The sequence below is a fragment of the Pelobates fuscus genome, chromosome 6 (genome assembly GCF_036172605.1).
Source record: "Pelobates fuscus isolate aPelFus1 chromosome 6, aPelFus1.pri, whole genome shotgun sequence".
NCBI lineage: Eukaryota > Metazoa > Chordata > Amphibia > Anura > Pelobatidae > Pelobates > Pelobates fuscus.
The window spans coordinates 101,953,814-101,968,134 of record NC_086322.1 but is presented as its reverse complement, the minus strand read 5'-3'; positions in this window follow the sequence as shown (position 1 = coordinate 101,968,134).

Genomic DNA, 14,321 nt, shown 5'->3' with positions numbered 1-14,321 from the left:
CAGAAGCGATCAAAGGAGGAGAGGGAACAACAGAGACAGTATACCTATTGCAAATAAGTGGTTTGAGTAAGGAAACATGAAATGAATTAGGAATACGCAAGGAGGCGGGTAGCGCCAGAGAATAGGAAACAGGGTTAATTCTCCGAACAACACGAAATGAACCAAGAAATCTGGGGGCAAACTTCATGCTAGGAACTTTGTTGCGCGATGATAACCTCACCCTCTCACCCACCTGGTAAACAGGATTGGCATTTATCAGCATGACATTTGAAATGAGCAGCCGCAGTCTCAAGAGCGTAGTAAACTTTGGACCAAGTACCACTAATAGAAATAAGGTGATCATCCAGAGCAGGGATAGCAGTGTCAGAGAATACAGCTGGTAGAACAGTAGGATGACAACCGTTATTGACAAAGAATGGACTATATCCAGACGAGTCATGGGTAGCATTGTTTCTGGCAAACTCAGCCCAGGGCAGTAATTCAGACCAGCTATCCTGTGTGCTATTCATAAAACAATGTACATACAGTTCCAAGGATTGGTTAGCCCTCTCAGCCATACCATTGGTTTGGGGATGGTAAGAAGAAGAGAATAATTCAATACCCAGCTGTTTACTAAAAGCTCTCCAATATGGAGACACAAACTGAGAACCCCTGTCAGACACAATATTTTGAGGAATACCGTGTAGTCTGACAATGTCGCGTATAAATATAAGAACCAGGTTTTGTAAAGACAGGAATTTTTTAAGTGGAATAAAATGAGCCATCTTGGAAAACCAATCAACCACCATAAGGATGGTGGTATAACCATTAGAACTCGAAAGTTTTACGATGAAATCCATGGACAAATGGGACCATGGAACACAGGGTACAGGAAGAGGATGTAATAATCCACATGGAAGTTTATGAGGAACTTTAGAAACTGCACATACTGAACAGGCCTCCACATAATATTTGATCTCTTTCCAGAGTGAATCCCACCAAAATGATCTCGAGACAGCGGATATGGTCTTACTAATACCTGGATGCCTAGCAGTCACATTGTTGTGGAATACCCTCATCACCTCCTTTCTTTCAAGCAACGGAATAAACAATTTATCTAGGGCAGGGGTGTCAAACTCAAATTCATCGGGGGCCGCATCAGCAGTTTGGTCACCCTCAAAGGGCCGGTTGTATCTGTAGGACTATGTGTCCACTCTTTATTTTCATAAATTATTGTCACTGCATTCAATTATTACTGTTTTTTGTAATAATGTAAGTAATAACTAGCTCTGAAAGCTGAATCATAGTCAGAATAATGGCAAGTAGATATTCAAATGTACAATTATTGTACAATTTATTGAAAAATGATTTTTGGTAACAGACAGTAATTTTTTATTTTTTTTAAACATACAAATATTGCCAAACACTGTTTATTACAGATATGGCAAACACAAGGCATTAACTTTTTTTTTAACTTTTTTTAACTTTTCTGACACGGAAGTGGTCAGTATATCCAAAGTTTACTGCTCAGACTTTTAAGCAGAATAATAAGCAGACCCCCCCCCCCCCCACATACATCATATGTACTTAGAGTACAGGAGAGAAGGGTTCAGGCAGCCGTTGGATCTGTCACATCACATTGTGCATTGTGTGTTTTTCTGTGTGCAAGGGGTGCATTGTGTGTGTGTGATGGATGTCAATCTCTCCCCCCCCCTTGTCCCTCTCTTCTCCCCCCCTTGTCCCTCTCTTCTCCCCCCTTGTCCCTCTCTTCTCCCCCCTTGTCCCTCTCTTCTCCCCCCTCTTGTCCCTCTCTTCTCCCCCCTCTTGTCCCTCTCTTCTCCCCCTCCCTTGTCACTCTCTTCTCCCCTGCGTGTCCCTCTCTTCTCCCCCATCCCTTGTCACTCTCGTCTCCCCCGTTGTCACTGTCTTCTCCCCTCCCCACTCTCATCCCCCCTCCTAAAACCGTCAATTCCCCTCCCTGTCAATTTCTTCCCACCCACCTTGTCAATTTCTTCCCCCTCCCTTTCAATTTATTCCCCCCACCCTGCCGGTCCATTTATTCCCCCCTCCCTGTCCATTTATTCGCCCCCCTCCATGTCCATTTATCCCCCCCGTCCATTTATCCCCCCCCTCCCTGTCCATTTATTCACCCCCTTCACTGTCCATTTATTCCCCCCGTCCATTTATTTCCTCCCTGTCCATTTATTCCCCACCCCTCCTTGTCCATTTATTTCCCCCCTCCTTGTCCATTTATTTCCCCCCTCCCTGTCCATTTATTCCCCACCCATCCCTGTCCATTTATTTCCCCCCTCCCTGTCCATTTATTTCCCCCCCTCCCTGTCCATTTATTTCCCACCCTCCCTGTCCATTTATTCCCCACCCTCCCTGTCCATTTATCCCGCCCTGTCCATGTATCCCCCCTCTGTCCATTTATTTCCCCCCTGTCCATTTATTCCCCCCCTCTCTGTCCATTTATTCCCCACCCCTCCCTATCCGTTTATTTCCCCCCTCCCTGTCCATTTATTCCCCACTCCCCCCTCCCTGTCAATTAATCCCCCCTCCCTGTGAATTTATCCCCCCCTCCCTCCCTGTGAATTTATCCCACCCCTCCCTCCCTGTGAATTTATCCCACCCCCTCCCTCCCTGTGAATTTATCCCTCCCTGTGAATTTATCCCCCCCTCCCTCCCTGTGAATTTATCCCCCCCCCTCCCTCCCTGTGAATTTATCCCCCCTTCCCTCCCTGTGAATTTATCCCCCCCTCCCTCCCTGTGAATTTATCCCCCCTCCCTCCCTGTGAATTTATCCCCCCCTCCCTCCCTGTGAATTTATCCCCCCCTCCCTCCCTGTGAATTTATCCCCCCCTCCCTCCCTGTGAATTTATCCCCCCTCCCTGCCTGTGAATTTATCTCCCCCCTCCCTGTGAATTTATTCCCCCCCCCCCAGTGAATTTATCCCCCCCCCTCCCTCCCTGTGAATTTATCCCCCCCTTTTTTGTGATCCATTATGATCAGAAGGGGATCCTTGGAACCCTCTAAAAGATGTCGCCAATGGCCAACAATTCTCTGTTACCAATATCGTAGTTACGCTACGCTGGAGACAACTTTCTATAAAAGTACCCGCAAGGATGTAAAAGGGTATTCTGACTCTCCCTCTCAGCCCCTGCCTCTCAACCTCCAGTATAAAGGATTTGCTAACGTCAGTATGTACCAATATGTCAGCAAATGCAAACAATTATTTAAGAAGATCAAAAGCCTCTCTAGCTTCTTTAGACCATATAGTACAACTAGCACTCTTACGTGTCATATTGGTGATGGAGGCTATCACAAGAGAGAACCCTTTGATGAATCTCCTGTAATAATTAGCAAAACCAATAAACCTTTGTATGGCTTTTAACCCATTAGGTATTGGCCAGTGTAGAACAGCCTCTAGTTTATAGGATAGGCATTTGTTATGGTGATCTTCTTTAATGCCCTGTAATCGATGCATGGGCTTAATTCTCCATGTTTTTTGGATACAAAAAAGAACCCTGCTCCAGCAGGCGAGGATGACTTACGTGTGTGGCCTTTAATTAAAGAATTCTTGATATACTCTTCCATGATTCTACTCTCCTGTGGGGATAAGGCATATACTGCCCCCCTAGGGGGCATAGCACCGGGTAACAGATCTATGGAGCAATCATACGATCTGTGAGGAGGTAGAATATTGGTCTGACTCTTACTGAACGCCTCTTTAACCTCCTAGTACTCTATGGGAATTTCGAAAGTCTGAGGTGTAGCAGTAGGCAAAGTGACGATGCCCACTCTCTTAGTGATGAGTAACATGCACCTCTCAGTACAGTCTTTACCCCATTCCAGTATTTCGCCCTTAGCCCAGTAAATATGAGGGTTGTGCTTGATGAGCCATGGAAATCCTAATATGATGGGACAAGAAGGGGAAGCAATTATCTGAAATGTTATGTTTTCCTTGTGTAAAGCTCCTATACTAATGCTAATAGTCATGGCTTCGTGGGTAATCAGAGGTTGAGAGAGATAGAGGTCTCCCGTCAATAGCCTCAACGACTTGAGGTGATGATCTCTCCTTGATAGGTATGAAATGTTTTTTTTAACAAAATACATGTCAATAAAGTTTCCTGCCGAGTCTATCAGGGCTTTGCATGAAAGGCTTTTCTTGTTGCAAAGGGCGGTGATGCCAAGGAGGAATCTACTTTGGTTATTACTAGAGGATGTATCCATCACAAGACCTGTCCCCTTAAGGTTCTTAGGTGCGGATGTTTTCCGGACGTATGGGGCAAGCATCTCTCATATGTCCTTTTTTTGCCACAGTATAAACATAGACCCTCCTTTCTCCTATACTGTTTCTCTGCCTCTGACAGTCTAGTAACCCCTAACTGCATAGGTTCGGGTTCAGACTGTACAGAGAGGCCAGGAACAACAGGTTTGGATAAACGAGGTGCCAGTGACATAGCCATACGTCTGGTTCTATTTATGATAATTTCCCTGGTCCTTATTCTGTTATCGATCTGCCTCACATATGTGATGAAGTCATTTAATCTCTTATGTAGATCTTTGGCAGCAATTTCATCAAGAATAGCCTTGGATAAACCTTCTTTAAATGCAGAGATCAATCAGCTATTAGTCCAGTCTACCTCAGAAGCCAAGGTTTGAAATTCTATGGCATAATCTGAAATAGACCGGTTCCCTTGTTTGATCCGCTTTAGGGCATCCCTGCCTAACGGTTCAAATGTTAATTTGAATTCCGCATAGGAATTCCTGGTAATTATAAGCTATACTCCTATTACTCTACCATAATGGATTGGCCCAAGTTAAGGCTTTACCCTTAAGTTGGTTCATTAAGTAATCAATCTTAGCTCCAAGTGAGGTCTCACCAGTGTTCTGTACAATGGCATGAGCACTTCCATCTTTCTATTGCTAATACCTCTATACAACCAAGCATTCTGCTAGCATTTCCTGCTGCTCTATTACATTGTCTGCCTACCTTTAAGTCATCAGAAATAATGACTCCTAAATCCCTTTCCTCAGATGTTGAAGTAAGGACTCTATCAAATATTCTGTACTCTGCCCTTGGGTTTTTACATCCAAGATGCATTATCTTGCACTTATCCACATTAAATGCCAGTTCCCACAACTCTGACCATTTTTCTAGTTTACCTAAATCATTAGCCATTTGGCTTATCCCTCCTGGAACATCAACCCTGTTACATATCTTCGTATCATCAGCAAAAAGACATGCCTTACCATCAAGACCTTCTGCAATATCACTAATAAAAATATTAAAGCGAATGGGTCCAAGTATAGATCAACGAGGTACCTGTAACGTCCTGCTCTGTTCTGTGGAGATGTCTGGCCTTGGCTTCTAGTATCCAGTACTCTTGTTACAATTCTTGTTTAGTTTTTCTTGGTTTTCTATTCTATGTCTGGTTTTCTTTATGCTGGGATTTCTGGGTTCATTCCTGTAATCCATCCCTGGGATTCCCAGTCTCCAGGTTTCATTTAACCCCTTAAGGACCAAACTTCTGGAATAAAAGGGAATCATGACGTGTCACACACGTCATGTGTCCTTAAGGGGTTAAATGTTTGTTTTATGTTGCCACACCCGTTTGTTTTCCATCTTTCACTCTGTTTCAGTGTTCCTACAGGCAGCTCATCAAGGCTTCTGCCCTTTCTTGCAGGTAAGTGCTATATATGTATTTTGGTTGTTTTAGCATACATTAGGCAGTGTAGGACCTGCCAGATATGGGGTACATTGGCGTTGTTGGCAGGCGTATGCAATGTATGATCATATAGTGTGACTAAACCCCCATAATTTCCATATGTAGTACTTAGTTATTTCTCCTCTTGTTTTGCCTATGTTATCTTGTCTTGTTTTAGTTTGTATCCCAGTCCATGTACAGTCCTGTCTAGTCATGCCCATGTTATGTTCATGTTCTCCTCATGTCTTGTGTATATGTTCTGGGTTTAGCTTACTATCCTTCTCTGGTTCTGGGTTCTATTAGTTCTGTCTTGTTTTCATGTTTGGTGCCTATCTCTAGTCTTGCCTGGTTTCTAGTACTGGATACAATCTTGCTGCAGAGCCTCCCTATTCAGCTCCTGGGAGGTCTGCTAATTTCCATGCTCCTAGTTCCTGGTATCCGCTGAAGCTGATTCAGGGTCTTGGTATGTGGCTGCACAAACGCTGGTGCTCAACACCAGGGGGCGTGCGGTTACCCTGCACCAGACCCTGCTAATCCACCTCCACACTATGACTCCTACTCTGAACATCAGGCATACTGGGTCCCGGTCCTGCTCCGCCGCCTGGACACTGTTGTCTGGGTTCCGGACACCGGACCGCCACCCTGACAGTACCCCACTGGTGACAAGCCCATGCTTCGAATATACTCCATTGACTACAAACCTCTGCTGCCTGTCACTCAGCCACTGCCTTACCCATTCAACAATATTGGAATCCAAACTTAACTATTACAGTTTATTGATAAGTCTTCTATGTGCAACAGTGTCAAAAGCCTTACTGAAATCTAGGTAACCAATGTCTACTGCACCACCCTGATCTATTATTTTAGTTACCCAATCAAAAAAATCAATTAGATTAGTTTGGCATGATCTCCCTGAAGTAAAACCATTTTGTCTCTGATCTTGAAATCCATGTGATTTTAGATGTTCAACAATCCTATACTTTAATATGGTTTCCATTACTTTCCCCACTACTGAAGTAAGGCTTACTGGCCTATAGTTGCCCGACTCCTCCCTACTACCTTTTTTGTGAATCGGCACAACATTCGCTAACTTCGAATCTTCTGGGACTACTCTTGTTAACAATGATTGGTTAAATAAATCTGTTAATGGTTTTGCTAGTATACCACTAAGCTCTTTTAATAACTTTGGGTGTATTCCATCAGGTCCCATTGACTTATTTGTCTTTATTTTTGACAGTTGAAATAGAATCTCTTCCTCTGTTTTCCTAACTGATTTTTCCTAACTTTTTCCTTCCTTCATTTTCATCTGTAAATACTGAACAAAAATATTAATTGAGGCAGTCAGCTAGACCTTTATCCTCTTCTACATACCTTCCTTCTTTTGTTTTTAATCTAACTAATCCTTGTTTTACTTTCCTTTTCTCATTTATGTATCTAAAAATGTTTTTTTTACTGACTGCTATTTTCTCTTGTGTGTGTGATTTGGAAGCTCTTATAACTTGCTTCGCCTCTTTCTGTCAAATCTTATAAATCTTTTTTGTAATATGTGTAGAACTGCACTCACTCCCATCAGTCTGAACCAGGTTGCTTGCTGTACCGGAACCAAACACCAGATTCCCAAATAGTAAGATAAAATGAAGAGAGGTCCAGGCATTCCTTGGTTCAAGACAGGCACTTTAGACAGGCACTTTATTTGGAACCACAACAGCAACGTTTCGAGCTTGACAAAGACCTTTGGGTCGAAACGTTGCTATTGTAGTTCCAAATTAAGTGCCTGTCTTGAACCAAGGAGTGCCTGCACCTCTCTTCATTCTAATCTCATAAATCTGTCTGTCTATCTTCCTCACTCTGTTTTTTTTTTTTTTTTTATAATTACTAAATGCCAACTTTTAGTTTTTTACTATTTTGGCCACATCTGCGGAGTACCACAGTGGTTTCTTGAATTTTTTGCTTTTACTGACAAGCCTAATGTAATTTTTGGTTGCCTCCAGCAGTGCAACTTTTAAATAAACCCATTTCTCTTGGACTCCATTTAAATTGCTCCAGTCTGATAATGACTCCTTTACACATGTTCTAATTTTAGAAAAATCTGTTTTTCTAATGTCTAAAACTTTGTGTTTTTTTTTGTGGTGTTCTTATATTAAACCACACTGACGGATGATCACTGGATCCTAAACTTTCACCTACAGTAATATCTGATACCAAATATCCATTTGTTAACACTAAATCTAATATGGCCTCTTTACGAGTTGTATATAATGCAGAGTGTGTTTGTGTAGTGTGTGTATATAATGCAGAGTGTGTGTGCATTATATACACACACTACACAAACACACACACTCTGCATTATATACACACACACACTACATTCATTATACACACACACTGCATTATATACACACACACAGAGAGTGTGTGTGTTTGTATAGTTTGTGTATATAATGAATGCAGTGTGTGTGTGTTTGTATAGTGTGTGTGTTTGTGAAGGGATGTAATTTGTGTAAAATGGGCAGGAGGGGAGGGCATTTTTTAGTTTAATTTTAATATTTACCTGTTTTATTTTTTGTTCCCCCTTCCTGTTACCTGGCCAGGGAGGGGGGGGAGTGGCATTCCCTGGTGGTCCAGTGGCATGGACTGTGTAGGGAGCTGGAGGTGCTGCTGGGAGGTAAGTAACAGCTTGCTGCCCCCCCCCCCCCCCCCCCCAGGACCACCGGGCTTGTAATGAGCCTGGCGATCCTGGTATGTATTATCGGCAATATCGATATCTATATTGGCCGATACAGATATTGCCAAAAATACCAATTATTGGCCGATAATATCGGTAAAACCGATAATCGGTCGATCCCTAGCGAGCAGGTGCCTACTCTGCATTACTAAACATGTCAAACTTGCGGCTCGCTGGGCGGCAAAAATATTCATTGTGGGCCGCGAGTTTGACATGCTTTATGTAAGGGTTCTCTCCTCAGAAGAGGGCCCAGAGAGGGTGGCAAGATGGATACCAGGAGCCACATAGACCTGACCAGAGAGTAGAGGACAGTAAAAGTGGGGAAACGTGACTGAGGATAACGTTAGAGGGGGCTCCCAACATAAAACAGGACAGGATGGGGGATAACATATGCCAGACTGGCCATGACTTATGACCCAACTGGACTTGTGTCCCTTACCACAAGAGCCTTCCTAGACAGCTGGGAATAGAGTAAGGAGGGTAGAACAGTTAGGGGGATGAACCTGAGCACCACGTGCGGGGAATATTGAGAGGAAGTTGGGCCTTGGATTACCCTATGTTAAGACAGGTGAATACTGAGACAAGAAAATTTTGAGCAGCAGTTATGTTCCTGCAAAAGTAATATTTAAAAAAACAAACAAAAAAAAAAACCTCTCTCTACTCATACAACATTCTTGGAATGTTTGCAGGCAAGACAGTGGTGCTGGGCTACATTTTTATGCCCTGTAAAGGGATAGACGGGTCATGGTACTTGCATACACTAATTCAATTGATACTTGAGTAGAAAATATTTACGGTTCACTATACTGATTCAGTCATCTGGACAAGATTCTGTACTTGTAATTAGCCATTTATGGAAGACCATCAGTTGTTAATGGACAGTGAAGCTCCTCTTCTTCCTTTTCCTGTTCTCTTTTTACCTATTATTTCTCTCCTTATTTCACGGTCATACCGTTGTGAGCAATCCACCCCATGGGTTTACTGCCAACTTTCTGGAGGTGAGCGTTGGAGGTACTCTAGTCCTCTGGCCTCCACTTCTAGAGGCACACTACCTCTTACCACAGTTGCCAGCGCAACACCTAATTTTTTCTTTATACTCCCTTAACCCTCTTAAAAAATGTAACTCTCCTTTCATTTTTTTTTTTCTCTCGGGGAAGCAGCTGCTTCCTCTTTCCCCCTATTAACTGTGTAAGACAACTGGGAACGGACTTGGGCTCTCGCTTTAGACTGTCAAAGTGCGGGGACTGAATTCCCCTAATGCATTAAACAGAGCACTCCGTGAACCTAGGGCACTTCGCTTTTCTGTGGCCTTTTTCCAGGAGACACACTTTGTCGGTGGGAATTCCCTGGTTTTCCAATAAATATTAACCGCTAGGTGTTTTCCTCCGCCAAGACTAAAGGAGTAGCTATTCTATTTTCGGCGGATGTCTACTTATGTAAGAAGATGTACTAACAGATCCCGAGGGATATCTCTTCCTGAAAGGGAAAATCAACGAGTCAACATTTACTTTTGTGAACCTATACTTAAATAAGAGGCAGAGACCATTGCTGGCTGTGACGCTTTGTATCCTTAAAACATTCAGCGAGGGAATGCTTATCCTGGGTGGTGACTTTAATACCCCCATGGATCCTAAAGTGGATTTGTCCGTGGGAACCTCGGCATACCCTGAACATGTAATTAGAGGCATGACGGCTCTTCTTCATGAATTTCAACTCTCTGATTACTGGCTCACGCTACACCATGCAGACAGAGACTATACCTTTTTCTTTTCCCCTTATAACGCCAACTCCCGTATTGGCTTTTTTTTTGTTCAACACAGACACTTAGATGAACTTAGTTCTGCCTACATCGCTCCGATGAATTGATCTGACCATGCCACTGTGATCGTATCAATCACCTCCCCTTTGTCCTCTTGCAAACAATGGATTTGGAAACAAGTTGCTTATTGAGGACCCACTTATATCAGCGGACCTCCACGAACAACTCTAACAATTATTCCATATCAATAAGATACCAGATTCTTCCCCAGACAAGATGTGGGAGACTCATAAATGCGTTGTAAGAGGCTTACTTATTGTCAGGAGTACAAGTTGATCCAGCACGCAGTACTGTGTCACACCTAGGACTAAGGATAACATATGGCCGGACTTAACGACTCCAAGAATAGTCAAAATACTTGCCGAGGTCAGGGACACAGAATCAGACACAAATATGAGAGAAAGCCAAGAGTCAAGGATACCAGATTTCTGGGAAGTCAAAACAAAGCTAAAGTCAAATACCGGAAAAGCAAGATCAGAGACGCACTCTCGGATAACCATAGGCATGAAACCACGACAGGACAGTGAGCAAGAGGAGAATTGGGTTTAAATACCCCTCCTGTGGATCAGATTGACTGTAACCGGCCTTTGACCCCAAAGGTTATTACCAGTTTCCATGTGCATGATTGCTGCTCAGCACAAACCCTCCTGTGGATTTGATTGGCCATGACCCGTCTTTGACCCCAAAAGTATTTACCAGGTTTCCATGTGCATGATTGCTACTCGGCACAACTTTTCCTGTCAGGACGGTAATGTTGCTCGGCACAACTTTTCCTGTCAGGACAGTAAATGCCAATAACCACATTTTTATGTGCGGGTGAATACGTGACACTTATGAAGCATGGCTCAATGCTTAAGAGATTAAGAACCTCATCACGCACAAACCTTGCACAAAACCTCACTATACGACGATACTTACAAGAAATTGACATCAGCCCGGGCTAAACTCAATACTCCTCAACAATCCTACTATGAATATGGAGCAGGAAACAGTTAGCCAGAGCCTTGCAGAGCATGCAGAAGATCATTCACACTGGTACCAGTTGCTCTACTCCAAAAACTATAGCGGCTTGTTATCGGCAATGTTACACCAGACAATACAACATACCTTTCTCTTTAACAAAATCTGAGATCACGGCCAAACCTGCGAAAAAGACTATGTATGATGGCACCTCATATCTAAACTGAACTCTGACCTTGCGCACAACTTAGAGGAATCGATTACGTCGGAAGAACTAGCATTCGCTTTTAAGTTCACAACACCTGGCAAAAGCCCGGGACCCAACGGATTAAGCATTAAATATTACAAGATACTCTCTGTGGCGGAACCCGCCTCGCCACTGGGCATTGGAGAGGCCTGGCTGCCCGCCTCCTACCTGCTGACTATGGCCCCTGGTAAATTTGTACTTTGGATTGCAATATTTGGGCATGTGTCCATCCGTGGACATATTATGACTTTTAGGAACAATGCCCCTTTAAGACTGTGTAGCAGATTGCATTCGGGCTGTCTTAAATATTATGTATGTTATTATGTGTTCGGTAAAATTGTATATGTGTATGTAGCATTCGGCTGATTGTTTGGTACAATCACTGCATTCATTATATTGAGTGAAACTACCGAACAACCAGAACACCCAGGAATAAGTGTGCCTCAAATTACCGTTTGCAACAATGTTGCAAATGGGTAATTGGCCATTTACGTAATGTGTTCTTCGTCCTCTGGGTGGCCGCCATTCGGGAAACAAACATGTGGCGGCGGCCATCTTAAACTCCCAAACAGCGGTGTTTTGCCATCGAGTGTCTGGAACTAAAATCGGAAACTCGACTAGGCAAACACCGCTGAGACCTCCAGACTTCCAGCAATTCGTGTAGAAACTACAGAATGGCCTGCTGTTCGGTAGAAAGAACCCCACGAACAAGGGGATTCATTTGAATCCTCCCCAGGCTCCATACACAGGCAATTCGTGTGTTTTCATTCCCTTTTCCCGCAGGGCCAAAGTGCATGGACCTATTTTCGGATACTTTTGCCATGCGGTCGGTCAAAAATTTAACCCTCCATAATTCCCGAACCCCTGGTCCGATCTGGGTGATTTTTGGATATGTGTCTCACCCAGATCAGGGCTACCAGGGGATGTAACATTTAAAGGGGTACCCCTATGTTTAGGGGTACATCCAGAAACCCAGGGAATTTGTGTCTGGCATAATGGGATTATGTGTCACTCTAAGAGGAGATGTGTGGGAGGTAACTGGTACATTATGGGCTGTACTAATTGTTGTGGATCCCTCCCTTGCATGGGAGAATGTCTGTCTTAAAAGGAGGTTATGTGAATAAATCTTTAGTTCCTGCTTAACCCTCAAAATGAAGTGTCGTCTCATTATTGAGGGAGGATTTATTGTATGCTGTTCCAGTTTGACTGCTAGGAGTGTAAACCTATTCGCATAGTTTGTCCTATACGGCTGTATACAGCATTCATATGCTTGGGAGAATTTATATGTTTCTCCGCTTCGGTGATTGTGGTGTCTGCCAGAGTGCTTGGAGTCCTCAGGAAATGCTAGGAGCATCCTTTAACGGAGGTACCCAGTCGGGGTGCCCGTCGATCCGTTACACTCTATGACCTACTGGAACCCCAGATACTCTATATACTCAATGCTATCAGAGAGAGTTAAGTGCTATTTCCACAAATGTATGTTTCTATGTTGGCATGTGCATGGGCCCTGTACTTTGCCCCCACGGCACAGGTGTCAGGGTACCTGAGGCCTCTACCTCTAAGGGAGGTAGAGACTTGGTGGTTTATCCGTCCAGGCGAGCTGTTTCCTCCGTTCCTCGCGGTTCATCCAGTCACTTAAACACCGGCCGCGAGGAATCCACGTCCTTTTCTAGCAGGACGCTCAATACGTGACGTCATGACGCTATCACGAGCGACCTGTCACTCAAGTCTCCGATATCCAATCGGTACTTGTCAGAGGCGTGATTACCATCTAGAGCCAGGGTATTTAAGCTTACTTCTCACTTCAGCTCATTGCCCTGTCGTGGTTCTAGCTTGTCTAGTCACTCAGCGCTCTGGTATTCTTGTTTGCTCTATTGGTTTTGACTCGGCTCGTTGTACTACCCTGCTTCTCTGTTATCCCTTGACCCGGCTTGTCTCTCGCTTATCTGTCTTCTCGTTCCCTCGACCTCGGCTTGTCTCTGACTATTCTCTATTACTCTCGGTACGTTAGTCCGGCCATTCTAAGGCCCGGTATACGTATCTTTCCTCTCTTTGTACTCTGCGTGTTGGATCCCTGTCCCGATCCTGACATTACGACAGGGCCAATGGATCCTGCAGGTACAAACAGTCAGCTTGGTTCTTCGGATCCCAGGTTTGACGCCATGGAGCATAGGATGGATCAGATGGCTTTGGCACTACAGGCACTTTTGTCCCGTGCTAGTAATCCACCTGAGGAGACACGTACTCCTTCTATTTCTCCTGCAGTCTCAGGTCTAGAGGTAGCCACTGTAGGTGCTTCTTCCCGTATTACCCCACCAGTACGTTATGGCGGGTCACCGGAGAAGTGTCGTGGCTTTCTAAACCAGATTAGCATCCATTTCGAATTACAACCCCGCTCTTATCCTACTGATAGAGCGAAGGTTGGATTTATTATCACTCTACTCATTGAAAAAGCTTTGAGATGGGCCAATCCTTTATGGGAGAATGATAACCCACTAGTCTATAATTATAATGCCTTTGTAGCTGCGTTTAGAAGAACTTTTGACCCCCCTGGTAGGAGGGTCAATGCAGCTAGATTACTGTTGCGCCTTAGACAAGACAATCGAACACTTGTGGATTATGCACTAGAGTTCAGGTCCTTGGCGGCAGAAGTTAAGTGGAACGAACAGGCTTATATAGATGTGTTTCTGAATGGGTTATCAGATGTAATTCTTGACGAGGTCGCTACTAGAGAACTCCCTGAAAATTTGGAGGATTTAATTTCTTTTATATCTCGTATTGATGAACGCTTAAGAGAGAGGCTGAACACTCGAGATAGGACCCGTAGACCCTCCTTTAAACTAGCGCCTACCTTTCAAATTTCTGAGTTCGAGGACTTAC